Source organism: Gallus gallus, chromosome 1 (assembly GCF_016699485.2).
Source record: "Gallus gallus isolate bGalGal1 chromosome 1, bGalGal1.mat.broiler.GRCg7b, whole genome shotgun sequence".
Lineage (NCBI taxonomy): Eukaryota > Metazoa > Chordata > Aves > Galliformes > Phasianidae > Gallus > Gallus gallus.
Genome location: NC_052532.1, coordinates 73,927,351 through 73,934,038, shown reverse-complemented (window position 1 = coordinate 73,934,038; position 6,688 = coordinate 73,927,351). Strand labels below are relative to the sequence as shown.

General features: G+C 41.7%; 1 long non-coding RNA gene across 1 annotated transcript in view; it reads left to right on the top strand.

Annotated features, from left to right (window-relative positions):
• The first annotated feature begins 1,643 nt into the window (after positions 1–1,643).
• LOC124417606 overlaps positions 1,644–6,688 on the top strand; it is a 28,525-nt gene continuing 23,480 nt past the window's right edge. Inside the window, exons 1-2 of the long non-coding RNA XR_006933051.1 lie at positions 1,644–1,897; positions 2,511–2,910. This is a non-coding gene — a long non-coding RNA (uncharacterized LOC124417606). The remainder of the gene's footprint in view (positions 1,898–2,510; positions 2,911–6,688) is intronic.

The following is a 6,688-nucleotide window of genomic DNA, read 5'->3' as shown; positions in this document are numbered from 1 at the left end:
TCCAGGTTCCCCTGCAATATCCCACCAGTGTGCCAATGCATATCCCAAAGGGGTTTGTTTGGGAATTTCCTTCCCCTGGGAGCCTCCCATGGTGTTTACACAATTCTTATTGATTCCTAATTTCCTCAAAGTTTCCACAAACAGCCCTTAACACCGTATAGTGATATTGTTCAGTTATAAACACTTGGAAACAGATCTCACAGAAGCCTGTCCACCTTCCTTTACACTCTTCCCCACAAACAGAACACAGTACTTCATAAATGGACTGACACTCACTCCCTGAATGGAACGCATCTCATTCACACCACAATCACTCTGACATTTAGAACAAAAACCATGGCTTCTACATAATACACAGTGCTGACGATGTCCTTTAGCTGGAATCTTAATAACACTAGTACATTAGTCGATCAGTTGCAAGCTTTAATATTTTTCCAAAAGTCAGCTTGACCTGAAATGATTAGATACACGGTACTGAATACTCAGCAGATGGTGATAACAATAATACAACCTATAACTCCCACTACTATCTCCAGGAGAATCCACGTTATCATTTGACAAAATCCCCGCTGTTACCAATCACTTAAGGGAGAGCTGTTGCTCTTTCCTCGTGTACGACTTACAGGTCCCCTTCGTAGGAACTCCCCAAGGAGTCTTCCTACCCCAGCCGGCAACCTAACCTGTGAGCTCACGTACCTCGGGGGGGGAGACAGGCACGCTCCTTCATACCCTGCGTAGGACGTCTCCTCACTGCCTTATGGGTTCCCCCTTTTCCTATACACATACCTGGTCCACCTATGGATGGTCCTTGTCTGTCCCCACAGTGATCGGGTGAGGAAGGGAGTCCTTCCAAGAAATCTTGGGGCGTGCCAAAGGTGCCCCCTCTCTCAGCTGGTCCTGCAGCCGAACAGAGTGGGTCCCATCTGGGGTGCCAAATTGACATGCGGAAATCAGACTCTATAGCCAGTAAGGATATAGGACAGGTCTGTGTTTATTGGTGACACACGTACACCCTGGTGCAAGGGGGATCGTTCCACCTAACTTGCACCCCGTCCAAAGAAATCATGCTATAGATATAGGTCAAACTAATACATAATCAATAGTTGACAGGAATTCAGATACATATTCACTACATTCCCAAGAGTCCATTAGCATACAGTCCCTCCCCCCCTTGCGCGTGCGTAGTAGGTCATGATGATGAAGGCTCGTAGTCTTCCTCGCTGCAAACTTCTGACCCTGAAGGGGGGGGGCATCCCCCAAACTGGTTTCAGCTTGCACTTCAGACATCTAATCACCTCCCTGCCAAATGTTTTCGAGCTGTTCTCCTGTCCTTATCTTTATGGCCTTCATTCTCCTTGTTATTCTGGACCTAGCGCCTGTGAAAGTGCTTGGAATCCTTTGTTTTCTAATACTCTCTACATAAACTATCTCTATTTGCCCCTTATGTCTACCTTGTGAAGCTGCTTTCTCTTTTCTTGCTATGAAGCCCTTCTTTCTATACTGCAGGGACCTGATTTTGCCCATCATCCCACACAAGGATTCCACAGTCAGTGCCTGTGAGAGTTTCTTTTAGACAAATGCAGAATGACCTCATGTGGGCTGGGCTACAGTCTAGTAAGACTGATAAACAACTCTACTGAGTCCTGCTAAGCCTGTGGAGGCAATTAAATGAGAAACAATGCTTTACACCTTCACCCACTAGAAGGAAAGGCATCAGGACTATAGATAAGATTACTCCACAGGTATGGAGGCTAGAAGATGTCTTAATAACATCTGAAATATCATCCACCTCAGGGGGCCCAGGTAGCCACGGACAGGCCTCCAGAAGAAGAAGTAGTAGTAAAAACAACACTAACTATTCAAGGGAGGTTTTGGCAAGTCCTGATCTTTGGAAGGGGTAAGTGATTCCTTCTTTATTACTCATTTGTGACTGCTACATTTCTTGGGTGATCTGAAACTGGTTTAAAGCAGCTATATCTGCTGCCTTCTGTCCTTACAGCAGGTCCACACACATTGCTGCTACCAATGATCTTTGTATGCGTACATGAAAGATTTGAGGGCTGTCTACATGTGCTCTTCAGATCTACATAGCAGCAGAAGTCTACAAAGAAAGAAAAAGTAATTGCTTTTGTGAAAGCTGGTTGTAAATATAGATTGCTAATGCCTGGAACAATCGATGCTGGCAAAGGTACTCTCCAGAGATAGTACCTTGATTTCTCCCACAAATTGTCAAGATAAGGATGAGATACAGAAAATCACTGTTTCTAAATGTAGGGTGTAAGCCTCAGAAACAGAGGGAAAACTTCAGGCCACATTCCTGAAGATCTTGGCAACCTTCTCTGGGACCAATCCTCATATATAATTAATTGAAAAAGGTTTTGTCAGAGGGAAGCTGAAAGTGTAGGAACTTTCAAAAAGAAGACAGATCTTTATAACAGCTGGGTAAACTAACAATCAGTTACCAGCAAGTCAGGGGCCAGCTGGTAATGACTGTCCTTTCTGCTTTCCAGTGTCATATGAATGCAGGATTGTGTTGAGGATCTAAAGGCTCCTGACTGAAAAATGATCCTGGAATGGAACAAAGTATTCTGACAGTTTTAAGGTAAGTGTAGAGAGGGTGTCTTGTAGAGAGAGCTGACCTTGGTAGTTTATCTTGGTTTTGCAAGGACTTGTTTTGCAAGCAGGTTTTCCACTCGGGCTCTGTATCATGTGTTGGCCACATGGGTATAGCGTGCAAGTGGAAAAAACACTGCAGACCCAGGGGAAAATAAAAGCAGGAGAGAGGCTGCAGTGGGGGAGAGAGGAAAAGTGCACTATGAAGCACAGGATTCTCTGCTGACACTACCTATCAAATCCACTGCCATGTTCCTTCTCTTTCCTATTCAGCAGTTTGCTGTCTCTCAAGGGTTGGTAAGTAATAGAGCACTTGCTTAGTGAGTTTCTGCTTGCCACTTACTAGGATTATCTAAAATGGATGCCTATGTGTGTATGAGTGTATGCTGAATAAAACTAGTAACAATCTGTGCTGCTGTGAGTCCGTCATTTGCTTGCCTCTACTACTGAGGCATCTGGTCTCTCAAATCCAGATGTACTCTGAAACAAGGATAGGTAGGAAGTGAGAAGGCTTATGTTTAGAGAACTGTCAGATTCCCTACTTGCCTCACAGTAGATGTTCGCAGATATTTTCTCTAAGAGGAATAAGTATTGCTGTGTTTCATCTGGTCTAGGAACAGGCAAACTTCAGAACTTCTATCTAACAAAAAGCAATATCAGCCCAAGCTGAAGAAGTTCCTATACTGCTAATCTATTAGGCATCATGCGTGTACTTCTTTGCAATGCTTTCTCTCATTGCATACTTACAAAAATCAACAGTTAGACCAACTGTGGTTTTATCCAGAGTTACTGCTTCATAGGCCCTTTCCATCCTGTAGTTGAAGTTTCATTGTGAAACTATTAGATCACGTTAGCCTTTACACTTCAACATGCTACCTGACAAAGACAATAACGTTACTAAAAAAATTATGAGCATCACTTCTGTAACTGCAGAGAGGGACAAGCCATGTCTAACATGACATCTGACTACTGATAAGCCCATGGAGGCTGTAGTGTTTAACTGAGTCCTGTGACTGATGGCCTTATCATTGTCTGAGGCACAGCTTAATCCTCCTCTACTCATTTACCTGACTACAAGTGCCCATGACTCATTCCTGCTTTTACTATCTGAGAAAGGGACAATCTCCTGACTTGTGAGCAGTTTTATCTTTCTCTCTAAACAGAAAACAGAACTGGAACAGCAAAGTCTCTGGGAGATATAGTTCTTTTCTGAGAGCCAGGTACCCAGAAATCTCAACAGTCCATGGAACTAGAGCATTAAGTCTTTAACTCCCAGTGCATTATATGATGTTATGATGTGGAATACCGATAACAAAAAATCATAAAAGCATGACACATTCCAAAACTGTTTCCCTTCTACTAGCTTCTGTGTAGCTTGTTTCCCTTCTTATTCTTGATTCTCTTATCAGTGAGAACAGGGGCAGTTTTTTATTAACACGATCTCATTTGCCACCTATCACTCAGAGAAAGATTGAGTTCAAGGTGAAGACCATGTCTGTGCTAGCATCCATAATGCTCACTGTTTTTAAGTTCCCTCTATAACTGGGAAAATCTATTCAGTGCAGGCTCTTGGAGATCAGTGACCCAGCTCACCAGCCAGATAAGGCCTGCTTCAGACTAGGAATCTCTCTATAAGCTCCATTGCCTAGTGACAGGACCTCTGTGGCTCAGTTCAGTTGTTTAAACATAGACACTTCATGCTATTTGAGATGGGTGAGGGAATCCTTGGTTTGGCTTCCACCCGCTGTTTGAGGAGAGTGCCACATGCCATGCCTGCAAATCGCCAGAGGTTGTTGGTATACCAGGGTGTCATAGGGTCCCTCAAAAAGCGTCAAAGAAAGCCTCTGTATATGTAGTCAAATTGGGCTCACAGGCAGGTTTAGATACCTTACTGGCATGTAAACATCGAAAAGTAAGTCTTAATTTTTGGCTGAATCACAGTCCAGAAGAGGAGGATTTCACACAGCATTTATTGCTGTTAATAAGGAGGGCCTGCAACTCCTAGCTATCTGTTCTATGAAGTCACTCCTAGCAATACTAAACCTACATTGGTTTTGTTCTGATGATCCAAAAAGACCTGCAAATTATTCACTGCTTATTTTTATCAAAATGACTTGCTCTAAAAGTCGTTTCTCATTCATATTAATGCAACAATTCTCATTCATGTTAATGCAAGTAAGAATGGCACTTGCTTTGAAAACAAAACTCCTGTACTGAAGAGACTAGTCGCTTCTAAGAGCTAAATATCATGCTCTGAGTTTAACTCTTGTGAATTAACATGTTTCAGACAATTCAAAGCAGTGCATTCAAAATGAGTTTTTCAGTTTCCAAAGGAAGTTCATTTTATATGTACTGATGACACTATTTCTTCCAGACTACCCAGTTAGTGTCTAAGACATTGAGAATATCCAATAAAATGGGCTATTTGCTTTTATGTGATCTATGTAAGATAGTGTAACTGTCATTTTAAACAGTAATTTATTGATAATTACCTAACTGTGAGTACTATAGAGTCCCATAAGAATGTGGCCTGCCTCTTCAGACACAAGTGGTCAGACAGTTAAGATAATCTGGGAGTAGAGAGGATGCAAACACAGCTATCACTGTAAAATATTTTTTCAAAATAATAGATACTGAATTAACACTGAGATTATTATTTCTGTACACAGTGCAGTCACTGCCAAAATGTTCTGCTCTTGGCTGTATGTCTGACCTTTCAGTAGCATTTCAATATGCTGTACCTCAGTTTCTCCAGTGGAAAAGGGCCACACTTGCACTATGTACAAGAAATGCAATGTGAATTAAGCTAAAAATCTATTATCCCTAATTTTACTCACCGCTGGTGAGGTTTGCTAGCATGGCGGATTTGTGTTATTTTTGTTATTTTGTTTTCCTGCATGGTTCTGCTTGCAGAGGTGGATGCATGGATTTGCAGTTATGTTGGTGTTGACTCTAATCCATCCAAGGAGACATAGTATGATTTGTATATAGCTCCGAAAAAATTCCTTGCCAGGGTTGCTACCATCTGGGCAGAGTTGACAAAAATGGCAACTGCAGGAAGTGGTAACCAGAATAACCAAGTTTTATGATAATGAAACACAAATGGGTGGCTTACTAGTATATAGACAAGCATGCTGTCTATACAACTTCAGAAGCGACTGATGAAATATGAACACAGATGTTCCATTGCCTGGCCAAACTGAAGAAAAGGATGAAGGTGGGGACCTATTTAAGAAAAACTAAAACCCAGGTAAAACTGATCTGTTGAAATTTGTTTACAAGCATGAATCTCAGGTTAGGCTTCTGGACATAAGATGAGTATTGAATGAGATGACCACTCAGATTTCCAGCAGTTTTGAGTTGCATTCAGAGGCTTCAATTCACGCAATGCTATTTCAGTTTTTTTTTTTCCCCGATTACTGTTTTCTCTAGGGGATACTCCCTAAATATATGCCTGCTTTAGCAAAAACAGAATAAGATATAAATTTACTATTTTCTTTCAGATCCACTTTTTCCCTTACCATATTTTTTAAAGCTTTTATGGTCTTTGTGTTCATGCATAGCTATCAGTTTTTCTCAATCCATCCCCATTAACACAAGGCTGTCTCCCCTTTTCCTCTACCTCTTATTCTCCAGTTATTTTTGGAGTTTTCTAATTAATTTCCCTACAGTGCTGAGGGAGAAAGGACTTTGTGGGACTCACAAATTTCTTGAAAGCCAATGACCTCACTAGAGCAGATATAAGAAATGTTAGATGCAGAACTTCTCTGCAAACCATGACTCAGCAAATATGCAAGCAGGCTCCAAAAATAGATTGTACTTTCCCAATTCACATGTGCTGCGTGTGCTATATTTCTGTGCTGTGCTTTCCAAAAATAGCATTCGCATACAACTGGTTGTTCTAAATTCATGATTATTTAGGTGCACACTTTTGCAAAACAGACATCAAAGCACTGGGGCTCCACAGTATTTTTATAGAGTGATTTCCTCATAGGTACCTCCCGTTGTAGGCCTTAAGTTTCACAGAAATATGGCCTTAAGTCTCCTCCCCCATGTAATTGCACGTAGCTGCGAG